Source organism: Lolium rigidum, chromosome 6 (genome assembly GCF_022539505.1).
Source record: "Lolium rigidum isolate FL_2022 chromosome 6, APGP_CSIRO_Lrig_0.1, whole genome shotgun sequence".
NCBI lineage: Eukaryota > Viridiplantae > Streptophyta > Magnoliopsida > Poales > Poaceae > Lolium > Lolium rigidum.
In genome coordinates, this window is record NC_061513.1 from 183495586 (window position 1) to 183520253 (window position 24668).

Consider the following 24668-nt stretch of genomic DNA (forward strand, 5'->3'; position numbering starts at 1 on the left):
ATAAAATTGATATTCTTGCTTCTAAGGTTGATAGACTTGCCTCTGATGTTGATCTTTTAAAATTGAAAGTTATGCCTAATAAGGATAATGATAATAAAATTGTTACTACAGCAAATGCCATCCAAGTTCGAATTAATGAGAATATTAGATTGATGGCTGAATTGCATGCTAGGTGGGAAAGAGAAGAAAACGAAAAACTTGCTAAAGAGAATAATGTAGCTAAAGTTTGGACTATTACCACCACTAGTAATGATAATGCTTCACATGTTGCTACACTTCCTACTATCAATGGTAAAATAATTGGTGTTGGCAATGTTTCTACTCCTAGTGCAAAGCGTGCAAAATTGCCTGAAACTGCTAAAACTGCTGAATTTTTTCAAAATATTGGGGACAATGATCCCATTGCTGTAGATCATAATGGTTTAGATTTTGATGATTGTCACATCTCTGAAGTTATAAAGTTCTTACAAAAACTTGCTAAAAGTCCCAATGCCAGTGCTATAAATTTGGCCTTTACAAAACATATTACAAATGCTCTCATAAAAGCTAGAGAGCAGAAACTAAAACTTGAAACTTCTATTCCTAGGAAGTTAGAAGATGGTTGGGAGCCCATCATTAAGATGAGGGTTAATGATTTTGATTGTAATGCTTTATGTGATCTTGGTGCAAGTATTTCTGTTATGCCTAAGAAAATCTATGATATGCTTGACTTGCCACCATTGAAAAATTGTTATTTGGATGTTAATCTTGCTGATAATGCTATAAAGAAACCTTTGGGGAGGATTGATATTGTTCGTATTATGGTTAACAATAACCTTGTCCCCGTTGATTTTGTTGTCTTGGATATTGAATGCAATGCATCTTGCCCCATTATATTGGGAAGACCTTTTCTTCGAACTGTTGGTGCTACCATTGATATGAATGAAGGTAATATTAAATATCAATTTTCTCTCAAGAAAGGTATGGAACACTTCCCTAGAAATAGAATGAAGTTACCTTATGATTCTATTATTAGAACAAATTATGATATTGATATTTCATCTCTTGACAATACTTGATTCACACTTTCTGCGCCTAGCTGAAAGGCGTTAAAGAAAAGCGTTTATGGGAGACAACCCATTATTTTACTTCTGCACTTTTGTTTTATATTTGAGTCTTGGAAGTTGTTACTACTGTCTCCTTATCTTTATTTTATTGCATTGTTGTGCCAAGTAAAGTCTTTGATAGTAGGGTTGATACTAGATTTGGATTACTGCGCAGAAACAGATTTCTTACTGTCACGAAATTGAGCAGCCCCGTCTGTAGGTAACTCACAAAAATATGCCAATTTACGTGCTTGATCCTCAGATATGTACGCAACTTTCATTCAATGTGAGATTTTTCATCTGAGAAAGTTAAGTGCCCCAGAAAAATTTGTCTTTACGCACTGTTCTGTTTTGACAAATTCTGCCTTTTATTTCACATTGCCTGTTTTGCTATGTTTGATGGATTTCTTTGTTGCATTAACTTTCAGTAGCTTTGTGCAATGTCCAGAAGTGTTAAGAATGATTATGTCACCTCTGAATATGTGAATTTTTGATTATGCACTAACCCTCTAATGAGTTTGTTTTGAGTTTGGTGTGGAGGAAGTTTTCAAGGGTCAAGAGAGGAGGATGATACAATATGATCAAGAAGAGTGAAAAGTCTAAGCTTGGGGATGCCCCCGTGGTTCATCCCTGCATATTTTAAGAAGACTCAAGCATCTAAGCTTGGGGATGCCCAAGGCATCCCTTCTTCATCGACAACTTATCAGGTCACCTCTAGTGAAACTATATTTTTATTCCGTCACATCTTATGTGCTTTACTTGGAGCGTCTGTAAGTTTTTGTTTTTGTTTTTGTTTGAATAAAATCGAATCCTAGCATTCTTTGTGTGGGAGAGAGACACTCTCCGCTGTTGCATATGAACACTGGTGTTCTTAGCTTTACTTTTAATGTTCATGGCGAAGGTTGAAACTACTTCGTTCATCATTATTATGGTTGGAAACAGAAAATGCTTCATGTGGTAATTGGTATAATGTCTTGAATAATTTGATACTTGGCAATTGTTGTGCTCAAATAGATCATGTTTAAGCTCTTGCATCATGTACTTTGCACCTATTAATGAAGAACTACATAGAGCTTGTTAAAATTTGGTTTGCATGATTGGTCTCTCTAGAGTCTAGATATTTTCTGGTAAGGTGTTTGAACAACAAGGAGACAATGTAGAGTCTTATAATGCTTGCAATATGTTCTTATGTAAGTTTTGCTGTACCGGTTTATACTTGAGTTTGCTTCAAACAACCTTGCTAGCCTAAGCCTTGTATTGAGAGGGATTACTTCTTGTGCATCCAAATCCTTGAGCCGAAAACTATGCCATTTGTGTCCACCATACCTACCTACTACATGTTATTTCTCTGCCATTCCAAAGTAAATTACTTGAGTGCTACCTTTAAAATTCTATTCTTTGTCTTTGCAATATATAGCTCATGGGAAAATAGCCTTAAAAACTATTGTGGTGAAGACTATGTAGCTTATGTATCTTATTTCTTATAAGTTGCTTGTTGAGCGGTAACCATGTTTTTGGGGACGCCACCAACTATTACACCTTTGTTGAATATCATGTGAGTTGCTATGCATGTTCGTCTTGTCTGAAGTAAGGGTGATTTATCATGATCAAATGGTTTGAGTATGCATATTGTTAGAGAAGAACATTGGGCCGCTAACTAAAACCATGAATCATGGTGGAAGTTTCAGTTTGGACATCAATCCTCAATCTCTTATGAGAATAATATCTGTTGTTGAATGCTTATGCATTAAAGAGGAGTCCATTATCTCGTTGTCTATGTTGTCCCGGTATGGATGTCCTAAGTTGAGATCTATCAAAAACGAGAAATCAAATGCGATCTATCTCCTTGGACCTTTGTACGAGCGACATAGAGGTACCCCTTTGTGACACTTGGTTGAAACATATGTTATGCAATGATAATCCATGTAAATCCAAGCTAATTAGGACAAGGTGCGAGCACTATTGGTAATCTATGCATGAGGCTTGCAACTTATAAGATGTCTTATACATAACACATATGATTTATTATTACCGTTGACAAAATTGTTTCTATGTTTTCAAAATGAAAAGCTCTAGCACAAAAATAGTAATCCATGCTTCCCTCTGCGAAGGGCCTTTCTTTTACTTTATGTTGAGTCAATTTACCTACTTCTTTCTATCTTAGAAGCAAACACTTGTATCAACTGTGTGCATTGATTCCTACATACTTGCTTATTTGCACTTGTTATATTACTTTGTGTTGACAATTATCCATGAGATATACATGTTGAAGTTGAAAGCAACAGCTGAAACTTATATCTTCCTTTGTGTTGCTTCAAAGCTTTCTACTAAGAATTTATTGCTTTATGAGTTAACTCTTATGCAAGCCTTATTGATGCTTGTCTTGAAAGTACTATTCATGAAAAGTCTTTGCTATATGATTCAGTTGTTTATTCATTGTCTTTACCATTGCTTCGAATCACTTCATTCATCTCGTATGCTTTACAATAGTATTGATCAAGATTATGATAGCATGTCACTTCAGAAATTATCCTTGTTATCGTTTACCTACTCGAGGGCGAGTAGGAACTAAGCTTGGGGATGCTTGATACGTGTCAAACGTATCTATAATTTTTTATGTTCCATGCTACTTTTATGATGATACTCACATGTTTTATACACACTTTACATCATTTATATGCATTTTCCGGCACTAACCTATTGACGAGATGCCGAAGAGCCAGTTGCTGTTTTTGCTTTCAGAAATCCTACAAAGGAAATATTCTCGGAATTGGACGAAATCAACGCCTAGGGTCTTATTTTTCCACGGAGCTTCCAGAAGACCGAAGGGGATACGAAGTGGGGCGACGAGGCGCCGCCACCATAGGGCCGCGCGGCCAAAGGGGGCCCGCGCCGCCCTATGGTGTGGGCCCCTCGTCAGCCCTCCGACTCTGCCCTTCCGCCTACTTATAGCCTTCGTCGCAAAAACCCCTGTACCGAGAGCCACGATACGGAAAACCTTCCAGAGACGCCGCCGCCGCCAATCCCATCTCGGGGGATTCAGGAGATCGTCTCCGGCACCCTGCCGGAGAGGGGAATCATCTCCCGGAGGACTCTTCATCACCATGATCGCCTCCGGATTGATGTGTGAGTAGTTCACCCCTGGACTATGGGTCCATAGCAGTAGCTAGATGGTTGTCTTCTCCTCTTGTGCTATCATGTTAGATCTTGTGAGCTGCCTATCATGATCAAGATCATCTATTTGTAATGCTACATGTTGTGTTTGTTGGGATCCGATGAATATGGAATACTCTGTCAAGTTGATTATCAATCTATCATATATGTGTTGTTTATGTTCTTGCATGCTCTCCGTTGCTAGTAGAGGCTCCGGCCAAGTTGATACTTGTAACTCCAAGAGGGAGTATTTATGCTCGATAGTGGGTTCATGCCTCCATTGAATGCGGGACGAGTGACGAGAAAGTTCTAAGGTTGTGGATGTGCTGTTGCCACTAGGGATAAAACATCAATGCTTTGTCTAAGGATATTTGTGTTGATTACATTACGCACCATACTTAATGCAATTGTCCGTTGTTTGCAACTTAATACTGGAAGGGGTGCGGATGCTAACCTCGAAGGTGGACTTTTTACGCATAGATGCATGCTGGATAGCGGTCTATGTACTTTGTCGTAATGCCCTGATTAAATCTCATAGTAGTCATCGTGATATGTATGTGCATTGTTATGCCCTCTCTTTTTGTCAATTGCCCAACTGTAATTTGTTCACCCAACATGCTATTTCTTATCGGAGAGACACCACTAGTGAACTGTGGACCCCGGTCCATTCTTTTACATCTGAAATACAATCTACTGCAAAATCTGTTCTTTACTGTTCTTCGCAAACAAACATCATTTTCCACACCATACGTTTAATCCTTTGTTTACAGCAAGCCGGTGAGATTGACAACCTCACTGTTAAGTTGGGGCAAAGTATTGTGATTGTGTTGTGCAGGTTCCACGTTGGCGCCGGAATCCCCGGTGTTGCGCCGCACTACACTCCGTCACCAACAACCTTCACGTGGCCCTTGACTCCTACTGGTTCGATAACCTTGGTTTCTTACTGAGGGAAAACTTGCTGCTGTACGCATCACACCTTCCTCTTGGGGTTCCCAACAGACGTGTGTCAACTACACGCTAGCACTACCCATGCCAACCTTCTAATGAGAGTAACTCTTTATCTCTTACACTATTTGATTGTCCTCCATGCTTACCAAAGGAGGATGAATGTTATGTTCCTGTGTATTCTCTTTGAAATATTCCCTATGAGTAAAACTTGTGAGAATAATTATGCTACTGTTATCTATGATAATCCATGCTATTTTGATAAATCTTATGATAATGCTTTGTTTGTGCCTAATGTCGAAATGCATGGTACTAAAGAGTTTTGCTTGGCAAATGTTTATGATAAATCTCTAGATGATGGTCCTATGTTACTTGATAATATTAATTGTACTACTAATGAAAATGGGATTGGAGAGGTCTTGACTTTATCTAGGAGTCCCATATCTTTTGAGATTGATCAATCATCTTGTTATATTATTGATAAAAGTGGGTTTGAAAGTTTTAATCCCATTATTTTTGAGCTTGATAAAAATTATGTGTTTGTGAATCATGAAAAGCATGCTGTATGTGATAGTTATATTGTTGAGTTTGTTCATCATGCTACTGGAAATTATTATGAGAGAGGAAAATATGGTTGTAGAAATTTTCATGGTACTAAGACACCTCTCTACATGCTGAAAATTTTGAAGTTACTCGTGTTTTATCTTCCAATGCTTGTCACTTTATTCTTCATGAATTTATTTGTGTACAAGATTCCTATGCATAGGAAGTGGGTTAGACTTAAATGTGTTTTGAACTTGCTTTTTGATGCTCTCTTTGCTTCAACTCTCATCCTTATGTGAGCATCATTAAAATTACTGAGCCCATCTTAATGGCTATAAAGAAAGCACTTCTTGGGAGATAACCCATGTTTTTATTCTGCTACTGTTTTGTTGTGTCTTGAAAGTTGTTACTACTGTAGCAACCCCTCCTTATCTTTATTTTATTGCATTGTTGTGCCAAGTAAAGTCTCTAATATAAAGTTGATACTAGATTTGGATTTCTGCGCAGAAACAGATTTTTAGCTGTCACGAATTTGAGTAGATCTCTCTGTAGGAGACTCTAAAAATTCTGCCAATTTTCATGCGTGTTCCTCAGATATGTACGCAACTTTCATTAGTTTTGAGTTTTCTGATTTGAGTAACGGAAGTACCTCTAAAAAATTCGTCTTTACTGGCTGTTCTGTTTTGGCAGATTCTGTCTCTGTTTTTTGCATTGTCTCTTGTGGACTTTAAGTAAGGCTTTCTAGACGTGGAGAGCTGTAGCTAATGTTTTATTGAGTTCTTGCAATGTGTCACTACAGGACTAAAGTGGATTAAAGTTTTTTTGAGTACTAACCCCTCTAATGAAGTTTATGAGAAGTTTGGTGTGGCAGAAGTTTTCAAGGGTCAAGAGAGGAGGATGATATATGATCAAGAAGAGTGAAAAGTCTAAGCTTGGGGATGCCCCCGTGGTTCATCCCTGCATATTTCAAGAAGACTCAAGCGTCTAAGCTTGGGGATGCCCAAGGCATCCCCTTCTTCATCAACAACTTATCAGGTCACCTCTAGTGAAACTATATTTTTATTCCGTCACATCTTATGTGCTTTACTTGGAGCGTCTATGTGTTTTTATTTTTGTTTGAATAAATTCGGATCCTAACAATCCTTGTGTGGGAGAGAGGCACGCTCCGCTTTTTCATATGAACACTCGTGTTCTTCATTTTTCATATTCATGGCAAAAGTTAAAAGCCGCAACACTTATTGTTATTTGGTTGGAAATAGAAAATGCTTCATATTGTCTTGAATAATTTGATACTTGGCAATTGTTTTGAGATCTCAAGTAGATCATGTTTAAGCTCTTGCATCATGTAGTTTAAACCTATTAGTGGAGAACTACCATAGAGCTTGTTGAAATTTGGTTTGCATGATTGGTCTCTCTAAGGTCTAGATATTTTCTGGTAAAAGTGTTTGAGCAACAAGGAAGACAGTGTAGAGTCTTATAATGCTTGCAATATGTTCTTATGTAAGTTTTGCTGTACCGGTTCATACTTGTGTTTGCTTCAAACGACCTTGCTAGCCAAAGCCTTGTACTGAGAGGGAATTCTCGTGCATCCAAAACCTTGAGCCAAAACCTATGCCATTTGTGTCCACCATAACTACCTACTATGTGGTGTTTTTCTGCCATTCCAAGTAAATACTTCATGTGCTACCTTTAAACAATTCAAAAGTTATTATCTCTTATTTGTGTCAATGTTTTATAGCTCATGAGGAAGTATGTGGTGTTTTATCTTTCAATCTTGTTGGGCAGACTTTCACCAATGGACTAGTGGCTCATCCGCTTATCCAATAATTTTACAAAAAGAGCTGGCAACGGGGTTCCCAACCCCAATTAATTAACCTTCACTAATAATTCTCTTCACATGTTTTGCCCTGATTCATCAGTAAGCAACTTAATTTTGCAAATAGACACTCCTTCATGGTATTTGAAATGTTGGAAGGCACCCGAGGATTTGGTTAGCCATGGCTTGTGAAAGCAAAAGGTTGGGAGGAGTGTCATCCATAAATAAAACTAAAATACATGTGTAAACAAAAGAGAAGAGGGATGATCTACCTTGCTGGTAGAGATAACGTCCTTCATGGGAGCCGCTCTTTGAGGGTCTGTTTGGCAAGGGGGTTAGAGTGCCCACTACCATTCGTTGACAACAACAAACACCTCTCAAAACTTTATTTGTATGCTCTCTATATGATTTCAAAACTTAAAAAGCTCTAGCACATGATTTAATCCCTGCTTCCCTCTGCGAAGGGCCTTTCTTTTACTTTATGTTGAGTCAGTTTACCTACTTCTTTCTATCTTAGAAGCAAACACTTGTGTCAACTGTGCATCGATTCTTACATACTTGCTTATTTGCATTCATCATATTACTTTGTGTTGACAATTATCCATGAGATATGCGTGTTGAAAGTTGAAAGCAATTGCTGAAGCTTAAATCTTCCTTTGTGTTGCTTCAAAACCGCTTATTAAGAATTTATTGCTTTATGAGTTAACTCTTATGCAAGACTTTTTGATGCTTGTCTTGAAAGTACTATTCATGAAAAGTTTTTGCTATATGTTATCTATTTGTTAGCAAACTATAGATCATTGCCTTGAGTCACATCATTCATCTCATATGCTTTACAATAGTATGATCAAGATTATGTTAGTAGCATGTCACTTCAGAAATTATTCTTTTTATCGTTTACCGACTTGAGGGCGAGTAGGAACTAAGCTTGGGGATGCTTGATACGTCTCCAACGTATCTATAATTTTTGATGTTACATGCTAGTTTTATGACAATACCTGCATGTTTTGCTCACACTTTATAATGATTTTATGCATTTTCCGGGACTAACCTATTAACGAGATGCCAAGGTGCCAGTTCCTGTTTTCTGCTGTTTTTGGTTCCAGAAAAGTTGTTCGGGCAATATTCTCGGAATTCGACGAAACAAAAGCCAAACCTCCTATTTCACCCAGACGGACCAGAACACCGAAGGAGAGACGGAGAAGGGCCAGGGGGCCCCACACCACCTGGCGGCGCGGCCAAGGAGGGGGGCGCGCCCAGGTATGGGGTGGGCCCCTCGGGACCCCTCTGACGCTGCCCTTTCGCCTATATATTCCTCGCGACGCGAAAACCCTACAACAATCGATCATATTCCAGAAAGAATCCAGGGGCGCCGCCGCCATCGCGAAACTCCGTTTCGGGGACGAGATCTCTGTTCCGGCACGCCGCCGGGACGGGGAAGTTCCCCGGAAGGCTTCTCCATCGACGCCACCGCCTCCATCATGCTCCGTGAGTAGTTCCCCCATGGACTACGGGTTCTAGCAGTAGCTAGTTGGTACTCTCTCTCCCATGTACTTCAATACAATGATCTCATGAGCTGCCTTACATGATTGAGATCCATCTGATGTAATCGGTGTTGTGTTTGTTGGGATCCGATGAATTGTTACATTATGATCGGTCTATCTATATAAGGTTTGTGAAGTTATTGTTGCTGCAATCTTGTTGTGTTTAATGCTTGTCACTAGTGCACGAGTGGCATGATCTTTGATTTAAGCTCTATAATTATTGCTTAGATTGTATCTACAAGTTGTTTGCACATGTCTATGTCCGGAACCCGAGGCCCCGGAGTGACAAGCAATCGGGATAACCTGGAGGGAAGGCTTAGATATGAGGATCACATGTTTTCACCAAGTGTTAATGCTTTGCTCCGGTGCTCTATTAAAATGAGTACCTTAATTACCGATAGATTCCCTTGAGGCCCGGCTGCCACCGGCTGGTAGGACAAAAGATGTTATGCAAGTTTCTCATTGCGAGCACGTATGACTATATATGGAAAACATGCCTACATGATTAATAAACTTGATGTTCTGTCTTAATGCTATTTCAATCCTATCAATTGCCCAACTGTAATTTGTTCACCCAACACTTGTCACTTGTTATTGGAGAGTTACCACTAGTGTAGATAGCTGGGAACCCCGGTCCATCTTTCATCATCATATACTCGTTATATATGTCATTGGAAGTAGTATCAACTATATTCTGGTGCCATTGCCTCTGTGTTACTGCTATTGCTGATGTGTTACTGTTACTATTGCTCTCATATTACTGCTGCTTTCACATCACCCCTGTTACTAGTGCTTTTCCAGTGCGAACTGAATTGACAACTCAGTTGTTAAGGCTTATAAGTATTCTTTGCTTCCCCTTGTGTCGAATCAATAAATTTCTGTTTTACTTCCCTCGAAGACTGTTGCGATCCCCTATACTTGTGGGTTATGAGGGTAGCACAGGCGGGGGCCACGGTAGGCCATGACGCTCTGGAGAGTCCGGCCGCGCCACCATAGCCTCCGGCCGGCCTTGTTGAAGTTCGAAGGAGGCAGGCCGTCCTCCTCGTGCCTCACAAGCGCACTCTCACGCCGATTGATGAAGAAGCCGTCCCAAGTCGGGCTGTAGTCGGGATGCCACTGGGGATTCCTCCGCTGCTCTGGCGTGAGCTCGAAGTAGTAGTGGTTCGTGATGGCCATCTGGCACGCCACACCTAGAGGGACAGGAGGGACCGGTACGCCTCCGACGCTCAGCATCCAGCCGGTGGGGACGCGGTAGCCCGGCGGGCAGAGATAGTTCGAGGCGCAAAGCGCCTCCGCCTCCCGAGGGGTTAGAGATACGACGGAAGCCATGTGAGAGAGTGATGAGAGCTTTGCAGATATGAGTCTAGATGTGATATGGAAATGGAGGCCAAACCTACATATATATAGTAAAAAGTGGCGGGAAGACGGAGGCGGGAAGCGCAGGAAGAAAATAGGCGGGAACGCAATGGCGCCAAAACTTTCATCCCGGGTGGGGGCTCAAACCGGGACAAAAGATGGGAGGCTTAATCTGGGGAAGGCTTATCTGATTTTTGCCTTATCTTGGGGGGGGGGGGGGCTTACTTGGGGAGGACTAGTCGGGCAACCATTAGTCCCGGCTGGTGGGTACAACCGGGACTGAAGATGGTTTTTGTGTCATCTAACAAAACTGTCGGTGGGATAAGGACGTGTGGGTATCCTTTTAGTCCCGGCTGGTGGGTGCAACCGGGACTAAAGCTATCGGCATGATAAGGACGCATGGGTGGACGCACTGCTCGATGAGATAAAGCATGTAGCGCACGATGCCCTGTCGAAGGAACAAGACAAAGTAGAAGCGGCGCCATTGACATAGGCATCCCCAATTGGCCTGCCGAAGATGGTACCCGGGGTTTTACTTAAGGCCCACGACCCGAAGATTATAAAGCTCGGAAGCCCAGTTAGGAGAGAGTTTGGAAAGATAGAATTGTATGAGGAATATTGACTTGTAACTACTACGGGACGGACTCAGATTGTCTCCCGAACTCTGTAACTTGTGTATCACGAAACCCTCGGCTCCGCCTCCTATATAAGGAGGAGTCGAGGGACGAAGAGAGGATCGATTTCATTGTCAACACAACCCTAGTTTTCTAATAGTCGAGCACTTTTCCGGCTGAAACCCTCGAGATCTACTTGCCCTCTACTTCCAACTAGACCCTAGTCTACAATCCGTAGGCATTGACAAGTTAATCCCTTGTCAGCCGTGCCTATAAAAGGAGCATCAATACGCCTTGCCAAGCAGATCAACAAGCCAACCTAGCAGGTAGGAAGAGTTTCATCCCCATGGATGAAGGAAAGGGTTGGGAAATCTCCCGCGGCGCAGCTTCTCGAAGATGTCGTTGGTGCACACGCCCTACGACATCTTCGGAAGTTGCGCCTCGGAATTTTTTTCCCGCAAGCCCCGTGAACGACTCCATCTCCTCTAACAGTGTTGGGGAAAGGGTTGGGAAATCTCCCGTGGCGCAACTTCTTGAATATGTCGTTCGTGCACAAGCCCTACGGCATCTTCGGAAGTTGCGCCTCAGATTTTTTTTCTGCAAGCCCGTGAACGACTCCATCTCCTCTAACAGTGTTGGGGAAAGGGTTGGGAAATCTCCCATGGCGCAGCTTCTCGAAGATGTCATTGGTGCAGACGTCCTACGACATCTTCGGAAGTTGCGCCTCGGAATTTTTTTCCTGCAAGCCCGTGAACGACTCCATCTCCTCTAACAGTGTTGGGGAAAGGGTTGGGAAATCTCCCGTGGCGCAGCTTCTCGAAGATGTCGTTGGTACAGACACCCTACGGCATCTTCGGAAGTTGCGCCTCGGAATTTTTTTCCTGCAAGCCCGTGAACGACTCCATCTCCTCTAACAGTGCTGGGGAAAGGGTTTGGAAATCTCCCGTGGCGCAGCTTCTCGAAGATGTCCTTGGTGCAGACGTCCTACGACATCTTCGGAAGTTGCGCCTCGGAATTTTTTTCCTGCAAGCCCGTGAATGACCACATCTCCTATATATATATATATATATATGGTACAAAAAGCCAACCATCTCCACTTTTAATATCTTACATACAGTTACATGAACATTCTTCAAATAACTTGATGATGGAGCATCTTCATCATTGAATCTTCTTCGGTTGTAACCATGGAGCATCTTCATCATTTAACTTGATGCTTGGGTCAATGTTCACTGTGAAGGGTGGAGTTTCATCAAACTTATTATAATCTTCTGACATGTCTGTCTTGTCCTCCACTCCCACGATGTTTATTTTTCCAGAAAGAACTATGTGGCACTTTGGCTCACCGTATGATGTATTTGTTTCCTTATGTTTCCTTTTTCTTGGTTTGGTAGACATATCCTTCACATAGAAAACCTGGGCCACATCCTTGGCTAGGACGAATGGTTCGTCTCTATACCCAAGATTGTTGAGATCCACTGTTGTCATTCCATACAACTTGTCTACCTGAACCCCGCCTCCTAATTTCTTGACCCGTTTGCACCTAAACAAAGGGACCTTAAAAGAAGGTGCATAGTCAAGTTCTCATATCTCCTCTATGTAACCATAATATGTGTCATTTGAGCCTTTGTTGTTAATTGCATCAAAGCGGACACCATTGTTTTGGTTGGTGCTCTTTTTATCTTGTGCGATTGTGTAAAATGTATTCTCATTTATCTCGTACCCATGGAAAGTCAATACATTCTAAGATGGTGTCTGGGCCAACAAGTACAGCTGATCTTCAATAATGATGTTATTCAGGAGATGTTTTTGCAACCAACTGCCGAAAGCCGACATGTGTTCACGTCTAATCCAATCGTTCGACTGCCCCGGGTTCTGGGAGCGTACAAAATTCTTGTGTACATTGATATATAGAGCCACCAAGGTGGTACTTTGTAGAACCGTGTAGTGTGCTTGGGTGAAAGAAATCCCGTCCCTACATATCATTGATTTCCTTCCTAGCGTGCCTTTTCCACTTAGTGTCCCCTCATGCCGTGATTCAGGAACACCAATCGGCTTAAGGTCAGGAATAATGTCAACACAGAACTCAATGAACTCCTCTGTTCCATAGCCCTTGGAGATGCTTCCTTCTGGCCTAGCACGGTTATGAACATATTTCTTTAAGACTCCCATGAACCTCTCGAAGGGGAACATATTGTGTAGAAACACAGGGCCGAGAATGGAAATCTCATCGACCAGGTGAATGCGGAGACGTGCATAATATTGAAGAAGGATGGTGGGAACATCAACTCAAAACTAACAAGACATTGGACCACATCATCATTCTGCAACCTCGGTAGAATTTCTGGATTTATTACCTTCTGAGAAATTGCATTAAGGAATGCACATAGCTTCACAATGGGCAGTCGAACATTTTCCGGTAGAAGCCCCCTCAATGCAATCGGAAGCAACTGCATCATTATCACGTGGTAGTCATGAGACTACAGGTTCTGGAATTTTTTCTCTGCCATATTTATTATTCCCTTTATATTGGAGGAGAAGCCAAACGGGACCTTGATACTGCTCAGATATTCAAAAAATATTTCCTTCTCTGCTTTTGTAAGAGCGTAGCTGGAGTAATGACGTCCTTTATCTGTCTCATGCAGTTTTTCGGGGTCTTTCAAACATTGTTGATCCTCCCGTGCTTCTGGTGTATCTCTTGTCTTCCCGTACACGCCCAGGAAGCCTAGCAGGTTCACGCAAAGATTATTCGTCACGTGCATCACATCGATTGAAAAGCGGACCTCTAAGACTTTCCAATAGGGTAGATCCCAAAATATAGATTTCTTCTTCCACATGGCCGCGTGTCCGGCTGCGTCATTCGAAATAGATCGTCCGCCAGGACCCTTTCCAAATATTACTTCTAGATCCTTGACCATACCAAATATATCAGCACCATCACGGTGGGGAGGCTTCTTCCGGTGATCTGCCTCACCATTGTAAGGCTTGCCTTTCTTTCTTACGGGATGGGTATGCCTAAGAAATCGATGATGCCCCAGGTACACGACCTTCTTACATTTATCCAAATATTCACCTTCGAGCTCATCTAAACAGTGTGTGCATGCATTGTATCCCTTGTTTGACTGTCCTGAAATGTTACCAAGAGCAGGCCAATCATTGATGGTTACGAAAAGCAGCGCTCGTAGGTCAAATTCCTCCTGCTTGTGCTCGTCCACATAGGTACACCTGCTATGGACCACAACTGTAGAAGTTCTTCGACTAATGGCTTCAGGTACACATCAATATCGTTGCCGGGTTGCTTCAGGCCTTGTATGAGCACTGGCATCATAATGAACTTGCGCTTCATGCACAACCAAGGAGGAAGGTTATATATACAAAAAGTCACAGGCTAGGTGCTATGGCTGCAGCTCTGCTCTCCAAAAGGATTCATGCCATCTGTACTTAGACCAAACCTTAAGTTCCTTGCATCCTCTGCAAAGTACGGGAACTCTCTATCGATTTTTCTCCATTGGGACCCATCAGCATGGTGTCTCAACATCTCGTCTTTCTTACAGTATTTTTTGTGCCATCGCAACAACCTAGCGTGCTCTTTATTTCTGAACAAGCATTTGAGCCGTGTTATTATAGGAGCATACTACATAACCTTGGCAGGAACCCTCTTCCTAGGGCGCTCGCCCTCAACATCACCCGGGTCATCTCGTCTGATCTTATACCGCAATGCAGTGCACACGGGCATGCATCCAAATTCTCGTACTCATCGCGGTAGAGGATGCAGTCATTAATGTATGCATGTATCTTTTGCACATCTAATCCTAGAGGGCAGACAACCTTCTTCGCTTCGTACATACTGGCGGGAAATTCGTTACCCCTTGGAAGCTTCCTCTTAATTATTATTGTCAGCAACTTTCCAAATCCTGAGTCAGTGACACCGTTCTCTGCCTTCCATTGCAACAATTCCAGTGTGCTACCTAGCTTTTTATGGCCATCTTTGCAAGTTGGGTATATTAATTTGTTGTGATCTTCTATCATCTGGTCGAAGGCCAACCTCTCCTTTTCAGTTTCACATTCTATCCTTACATCAGCAATGGCCCGACCAAGATCATCATCAGCAGGCTTATCTGGTGCCTCTTGATCTTCTGCTTCATTGTCTTCATTGCATTTTGATGGAAAACAACCCCCTCTGCAGTATCACCGTATTCAGGGAACATGGGATATCTGTCATCATCCTCTTCCTCTTCTTCATTGTCTTCCATCATAACCCCTCTTTCTCCGTGCTTGGTCCAACAATAGTAACTGGGCATGAAACCGGATCGCAGAACTTGGCCGTGAATAGTACTCGAGTGAGCGTAATTTACGATATTCTTACAGTCAACACATGGACAATACATAAAGCCACCATGTTTGTTTGTCTCAGCCACGGCGATAAATTACTCAGGCCCGAAGTGAACTCGTCAAAGCGTCGGTCAATGTACATCCATTGCCGATTCATCTGCATGATATAATTAAGCTTATCAAAAACCATTACATAACATCACGATTAGTGAAACTATATACACATGCATTTTATTAATGACAGATAAAAGGATAAAGTTGTTAACCTCGATGGAGAAGAAAAAAACAAGTTAAGTGTGACTTGTTTTCTGTGAACTCAAGTGGCAAAACCTCTTAAGCATTTCATCGAACACCTCTTGTGCATGTGAAGAGAGCAAAACAACATACACCCCTCTTGTGATAAGAAGTGAAAAAATGGCTAAGTGTGGCTCACACTTGGGCAGGGAAAGGTTATATAGGCAGATGGGGACTTTGTCCCGGTTGGTAACCAAAACCGGATCCAAAGGGTGGGCCTTTGATCCCGGTTTGTAATACTAACCGGGACTAAAGGTGTCGGAGGCCTGACACGGCCTGCCACGCCCTGCCGCAGCCCCTTTAGTCCCGGTTTGTATTCCAAAGGCCCCAAACGGACCGGGATCAATGGGTGGGGTCGCCCAACGACCTACGAACCGGGACCAATGCCCCCCATTGGTCCCGGTTTGGTTCAAAACGGTGACATTTGCTCCCAGGGGCTTGGGACGAAAGGCTTCTTCTCAACTAGTGTAGTACCATGCAAAGTTATGCGATTTAATCAACCAAGGCACCGGGTTAGAATCCTAGTGGTCTAGATTTTTCAAGTAAACACCGTGCAACCCTAACAAAGATGATGGCATCGTGGACCCACCATATTACTCAATACTCCCTCCGTTCCTTTCTATAGTGCCTATAAATTTTTAGCATTTGTTTCAGAATATAAGGTTGTAGCTTAGCTTTTTTTCAATTACCCCCTCCCCGTTCAGCTCCCAAATCGTCCAGGTTCCAAATTTATTATGGTAAGTTAGTAAGATATGGATTTCCCAAATTTTACGTTGATCTCAAATCGTTCAGCTAGGGGTCTTGTGTAAAAAATACTCTTGCGCTAATTTCCGTGCCAAAAAACTATAGACACTATAGAATGGAACAGAGGGAGTACGAGGGAATACCCATCTGAAGGTCCCTCAAGCGTCATGTTGACATCAATAACTCTTTGTGCAGAGAGACTGACATCATCACACGACCTTAACAAACTGAAATTAGCAAGATCAGTCGACTTTTAGTATTATCATTTATTTGTATCAAATAATCGAACAAAACAAATTCTAGGAACTGTCAACGTGGACCCACCAGCTTGAAGAAACCCCGACGGCAAATTCGTTGGTGCAATAGGAAAAGTCAATTTCACTTGAATGAAGGATCCGTTTTGCCAAGGATTGCACATATATCAACATGAAATGCCGACTTTCATCGTAGAACTATGAGTCTACGAGATGTGCACTAGTGGTAGATTTGTGAGTGTGAGAGTCAGATTCAGGCAGGAATATATAATCATGCATGTAATCAATTTCTGTCAACCATATTCGATAAGAAAACTTCAGTTCGATTTATGGTGGAAAAGTATCTACTCCTTTTTCACGCATAAAAACACATGTAAATTGGCTCGGAATGAAAATCTAGCAAAGTTTTTTACCTGGCATCAACGGGTTAGAGCTTTGTCTTTATCTTTTCACATACTGAATTTGCTAGGTTCCCTTTTTGATCTATGTCATGTAGTAACTTTTTTTTTTCTGCGAAGATCAGCGACGTCCAATATAAACAAACTGGACTTTAGAATCCTGTCCTTAGAAACGAATGTCCAATCCGGCATCAACAACTCCCTTTAGTTATCTATTCTCACCCATCTCAAGATCTTTTCATCGACGGCAAAGGAATCCAACGCATATAGCACTGGGGGATCGGGGAACGAGAGCGCAGTCGAAATCAAGCGTGAAGTGGCTGGCTTGAAGCTTTAAATTATGGAGTGGGGGCAAACCAAAGAGAAAACGATGGAAATCATGGATCTATCTCTTCCCTCCGACAGGCAGAGCTGGACGATTTGATTCCCTGGACACGTACACGCGCGGGGCATGGTGAAATGTAGAGATGCCAGTGTCTACATGGGCGAACGAGTGAGCGAAACGAATGGGGGTTTTGCAGCAGCCCTTTAACCAGAGTGACAGATCGGCGTCGTCATGATATGACCCGTAGGTTTGCATGGAAAGGATCTAGCTACCATATAATGCTTAAGAGGGGAAATTTCATTGAGAAATGAGATTCTAGCATGTACACTAGCTCCCAATGTGTTTCATTAAGTTTAAATTAGACTAAAAAATTAAAACTTGATGAAACCTAATAAAACTTGACAACACGAATCTTAACGCAAGGAAGGGTGGCCGCAACGGGCTCACGATCTAGCGTGCACGCTAGAATCGCCGTGTTCCGATATCATTCGCTGTAATTACACATAGATCCGTGGTTGAGTATCGATCTGGAAGAGTGTCTAGTTTTTTTTTTTTTTTTTTTTTTGCGAGAAAGAAGAGGGTCTAGTTAACAATGAGCTTCCAATGCCATCTGAATCCATATAATTGTACTGTCAATTAATTCCTTCCGGTGGCATATAACATGAATCCACGCCACACATACATGCATATCGTGATCCCGCCAAAGAATTTTTTTTCTTCGAAATGGGGACATGCCCCAACCTCTGCATCAAAAAGATGCATACGGCTGGTTTATGACCTTATTGAAGTCAAGTTTTATACTTATTAAATCTCAAGTCCCAGCACTAGTTGATATGAAAATCAACCAGCGAAAGAAAAATAAATCAAAAAGATCCCGCCAAAGTATGACTTATAGTTATTTTATCAATTTTGGTTCAACTTTTGAGGCCAAATTTTATATTGTATTAGAAATTTAAAATGAGATATAAGTAGGACTTTGACAGATTCTGGCTTGCATCTTTAATATTGGCTATGCACACACGGGCGTACAAGAACGTGCTTGCATAAATCTATCTCACATATTGTGAGCTATCCATATCCATGAGATTTGTGTGGACATTCCAGGATGGAGGGGGGCATCAACACCTTGGGGATGGACCTGCATGCATGATTGTGGGTAGAGAGAATATGCAACCCCCGCATAAGACCTTCCTTGCATAGTCTAGCATAGATAGCTCTCCCATATTACAACATTTTGACGCTAGAGGAGCTTCCCCATCGGGGTCAGGGGCCCTTTCATGCAAAGGGTTTGCGATATATGGAGGGGGTTGTGGCCTTGTGGGAATCACATAAAGCTAGCCCCCACAGGTATAATTTGGGGCCGGGCTCATCGTCTCACGCCATCGAGCATCAAATGTTGTTCTATGCCACACATGCATGTGCTAGCTCCACCACATCTCTGTCTCAGCCTATCTTCATCAGTCCTCGTTTGGCTAATGGATATGGGCGGCCGGCCGATCACTGCTGCCGACCTAAATCAGGCAGCCTGCAGGACAATAACTGACTAGAAGAGAAAATTAACTTACGAAATTGCTATGCAGTGTCGGTTTTGCGTCGTGATTCGTACACTTGAGGTGCAAGTTGAGTTGCAATTGTGATTTTTTCAGCTGCAAGTTGGGTTGTGACTTGTGACTGAAATTTTCAATTCCAAATAAGGTTGCAACTAGGAAAAATGCCTCTAACCTATTAAATTTGCTTCGTGATCTATGCTAATAGTGAGTTACAACATGGATGGCAACTGAGATTCAATGAAAACATTCTACCGAAAAGGAAGTTATTTCTCAGTAGATTGAGCTAAACGTACCCACTAACTTAATAGATTAGAAGAATTATGTTCCTTTGAGAAATATCCGCTACAACTCAGAGAGGAGCGTGCACACAATAATTCATGTTATCATATTTATACAACCACATTACATATACCTACTCCGATAGCAGACTCGTGGAGCTTGAAGATGCGGGATATTTTTTCCATAGGGGGAAACCTTGGTCTCTGCATTGATCAACGCATATAGACTTTAACTACTCTCTCCAATCCATATTATTTGATGGTAAAATAAATGTATCTACAACTAAAATGTGTCTAGATACATCTATATTAGCATCAAGTAATATGAATCGGAAGGAGTAACATAATTCAACAAAATTAAGTGATGATATCCAAAACGAGAAGAAAGCTATTCAGTACATTTCTAGTTGTGCTCTCGTGAAACCAAAACTTTGATCGATGTACATTATGTATGTGATGAAATTTGAACATGAAATGAGCCAATAATAGGTTAATTATATTCTGCATGTTGCACAAACAATTACGTAAAACATCACCTTTACAGTACTTTAAAGTAAGATACATTTTCGGTCAACTAAGTTCATACCTTTGTAACAGAGTGAAGTGCATCACTGGTCCGTCAACTATTTTTTTCAAGTTTTCCATAAACTATTTCAAAGGTGTCACATAGGTCCTGAAACATTGACGAGGAATTTCAACGTGAAAAGTGAGATGCACTTCAGTCTTTACAATATACATTTACAAGTATTTTCGGATTTTAGGAAAATTTAAGTATGTCTTTACTCTCTCTGATTTAAAAATTACTAGGTCAAAAACATTAAAAAACCAATAATGCATAAAGTAAATCTACACTGCATTAATTACTTAATTAGTGACACTAGCTGTTTAGATCTATCCTGAAATATGTTAGCGGTACTAAGACTACTCATAGTGGGAGTAACATAGCTAGTAACATCACACATCTCAACACATTTTTGTAACATTGCATGCCAATAAATAAAGAAAAAGAATGAGGTAGTAACTAGCTATATTACCGTAACATCAAACACCCCAGTGCAAGATGAGTCTACAACATACTAATGACATAATACATGACACCACCTATAAGTTAACTTAGACTAGTAACATATGCCATGTTAGTAGTCTAAGTTACTCTCCACTATGAACAGCCTAAACATGGACTACGTTTTGGTTGCAGGGAAAAGATGTGCTACTTTGACATGGAGTTAGTCGTTTTCATAAGCACCTAATTACCTTAACTTTATCTGGTGCTTTTTTCCAAATGTGTATGTGTAAATCCCACGACGTGTGAATGTCCTGTCAAAAAAGTGCCATGTAATGCACATGGTGGAATGCAAGGATGGTGAGTATCAGTGGTCATAGTATAACATAACTTTCGATAGACTAATTAATCTGCGCACATGTATGGAACATATCTAAGCATTTGCGCTACACGCATGGTTATTCGTATTCCAGTTCCCATGATTAAATAATTCGCGGACATGCAAGGATCGAGTACGATTTGATACGGTAACTACTGGCAGGAGTGGAACATAAATGGGGGAGCCTCTCCCCACGGAATCTGAATAGCACAACATTTTGGGAGATTTTGTGTTACTTAGTCATATTAGCCAGGGCTGGGTTTGACACCACCTTCACATCTAGCCAAGTTTTTCATGAGATATCTAGGCTTCCTCTCTCGGTTTGCAATTGAAAAGTGTGGACTTTCAACACCTTTTGGACAAGATGGCCGAACAAATACCAACTTGGGATGGCAAATTCATTAACATGTACGGCCGCACCGCCCTTGTGAAATCGTTTCTTGCCTCGCAATCAATCTACTATCTAGCTCCCCTAACCATTCCACCGCATGTCCTTGACAACATGAAGAAAATTGAGAGACCCTTTCTCTGGACGGCAACCAACAAAGTCACGGGAGACCAATGTAAAGTGAATTGAGAGACGGTTTACCGCTGCAAAGATCTTGGTGGTCTCCGTGTTCTTAACATTGAAAAGTTCTCAAGAGCGCTTGGGTTGAGGTGACCATGGCTTGAATGGGCGGACCCAACCAAAATTTAGGTTGGACTTGGAAATCCTTGCACGGAGGTGGACCTCTTCTATGCCTCAACAAAAATCATGGTTGGCAATGTGCTAAGAACAAAGTTTTGGGACGCCCAGTGGCTCAATGGCTCTGAGCCCAAATACATCACCCGTCTACTCCATGTGGTTTCCAAGAGAAAGATATGACGGTTGACAAGATGGGTTGCCAAGATTGACACCGCCAGGGACTTCACTTTTCCTCACATGGAACAACTTGTTTATCTTTGGATCCAACTTCAAGATTTCCATCTTACTGAGGATGTAGAGGTAACTATATTTTGGATGGTTACGGATGATGGCCAATACTCAGCGGATTCGGCATACAAAGAACAATTCTTTGGGGCCCATCCGATATGAAAAGTGTGGCATCGATTTTTTTTGGTTCCGCCTAAAATCAAGTTTTTCGCTCTGCTAGCTCTACAAAATAGGCTTTAGATGGCGGACTGCCTGAAAAAAGAGGGTGGCCTAATTGTGGTACTTGTCCTCTATGCAAGAGAAATGCAAAATCTATCGATCACCTCCTTGTCCATTGTGGATACACTCAAAGAATATGAGGTCTCGTCAAGAAGTGGCTCAGCCTATAATTCATCGACCGCCACCAATTGCATGCGAAATTAGTTCATTAGTGTCGGCTTCTCATGACCGGCGCCTCCACTCCAAAACGAAAAGCCATTGCATCCATTGTCCTTCTCACTTCTAGGGAAGTGTGGAACGAAGGAAACATGTGTTTTAGAACAAGCATGTTTTGCCGATGGTGATAGTCGAAAATATTAAGAGGGAGCTAAAACACCGTGGGTGCCAAGCGTGAGAGTGATTTGATGCCGCGAAAGTGGACCGGCTTGTAAATACTTGTTTACTATCTTGTAAAAATCTTATTCTCTAGACCCCCCCCCCCCGTCCTAACCCCCCGTGCCCCCTAGGGCGATACCGGGGGCGACTCCATGCACCATCGCCAGCCCCTCGCCGCTGCTTCTCCCCACGCCACCGCTGTCACCGGCCCTTGCCGCGGTGGCGGGCCCTGCTACCGAAGGTTGTTTGTGGGAGGAGGTCACCAGGGAAGGCCGCCATGGCTGCTAGGGCAGGTGTGGCCGGCTCATATTCGTGCAGCAACAACCAACAAGGGCGGCACCCTTGGTTGGGGTGGTGGCGGAGATCCTCGTCCAGCGGCGCCATGGCCGGCAGTGAAGAAGCAGGGCCGGCGGATGATGGTCAAAACCTTAGATCACGATTTGGGTACCACTGCCACCGCCCCGATCCTCTTCGTCGCATGGTTGGGCCAGATTCGGTGGGGGGTCGACCCTGCTCGGCCGTCTCCTTTCCCAGTGTTGGTCTAGCCTCAAGGCTGCTAGTAGGGTTTAGTGTGGCTGCTTGCAGGTTTCCGACAGGTGTCGTGGGGGCTGCTCGCAAGACTTGAATAAAGGTTGTGGGCCTAGGGTTCTTCTTTTGCGAAGATGAAGACCTTCCGGATGCCGATCCTCTTCATCTAGTCGGAGTGATGAGTTTCGAAAGGCGCTGCCGGGAAATGGAACATTGCATCTTTTGCCTGGAGTTTGCTGGATCGGGTGATATTCGGTAGTGCGTACCCATACTTTTATTCCGACCGATTGGTTCTGGAGGGAGCGGCGCGGAGCTCTGTTCTGTGTTGTCATCAGATGAGATTCTGATCATGTGGTGAAAATCAGAGACGGAGAATATCATGAAGGCCGGATTGGAGGACTAGCAATGGAGGTTCGAGTCTCTCTGATGTTGAGAGACTTGCTTGGTGTTTTGGTTCTCTCAGCAGCAGTATACAAGTGGGGGCGGCAACACATGTGAAGTTCAGAATCTTACCTTTCAGCGTGAAAATCCAAGGCCTGGCCTTAATTGGTTGTGCCTGTCAATGACCTTGTTGAAGGCATTGTTTTGTGAGCGATGACTATCTTCAGGGTGAAAACCTAAGATCTTCGATCGGGCGACTACGACGCTTGTGCACTATTTTCCTTCTTGCATGTGTCGCTTTTGGAGAGCCTGGAGTTCAGGTGTTATCTTGGTGGTGGATATATTGTTGCTGCTAGGGCTGGAACACCGTAGCGGGACTTTTTTCTTAGTTTTCTTTTTATTTTTTGGCTGGGTGCATCCATATTACCATTAGGGTAGTGCGTATGCAGAGGTTGAGTGTAATTTGTATCTTTCTGATATTAATATATTCCCTTTATCGAAAATCTTGTAAAACTCTTGCTTAATTAATAGAATGAAGCAAAAACTGTGCCTCCGTTTAGAAAACGCATTCTCATGTAATTAGAACCAAACTATACTATTTGCAGATATTTCAGTACACACCAAGGTCGTGAACATATAGATATCCTGAGGAATAAAAACGTCCAAGATTGTCTTGTCATGTTTTAGTATACAACAAAGTCATGAAACATATCGCTAGATAGATTAGAGCATATCGGAAACTACAACCACTGTATAGGGTACCGTAAAACCACAATCCAAGAAAATTTTAGCGCAAAACACAAATTTGTGGGGTTGTTGTTTCAGTGAACCCAAATCTCACGATTTAATTTACTGACATTGTTTCCTGACAACCAGGGTCCACCAAGTTAGGTGTCACGTGGCAAAGGAGGCTGATTTCCTCTTTTTTCATGCAGATCGGATTTGAACCGTATACTCCCTCCGTCCCAAAATGTAAGGCGTCTAAGGCTGGTCAAATCTCAAACTTTACTAACTTTGACCAAATATTTAGAAAAATATATTTACATCTACATATTAAATGGACATATTAAGAAAATATATTTTATGATGAATCTATTCATGTTGATCCAGTGTATGTTTATATTTTTGTGTATAAACTTGGTCAAACTTAAAAAACGTTGACTTTTGACTAATCCTTAGACGCCTTACATTTTGGGACGGAGGGAGTAGTTTGGAAAAAATAAATTTTGAAATCGTTTTCGAAATTTTGCTTTTTTGTAGTTTTCGGGCGAAGTTTAAAAAATCTGAAACAAAATGTGTGTCAAACTGACTCAATAGTGAGAATTGGTTTATTTAAAACAATTTGGACCTAATTGTTTTCGTGAAATTGACGCAATGATGAGAATTAGTCTCTGCCAAATTTCCTTTGTTTGTGGTTTTGCGACACTTTCTCTAGACAGATAAGCCGGCGTCCTTCGAGCTCTGCTGCAAGACCATCCTTCTCGTACAAAAATAAAGATTTTTATACTAGGAAACTTTAAACTAGGAAACATAGCCAAACTTTAAACTAGGAAACCACGAGTTGTACTCAGAAACTAAGATCTTTCAACTTTGAATAACTAAGAAAGAGCTGAAGTAAAAGCCCAACAAATAGAAACTC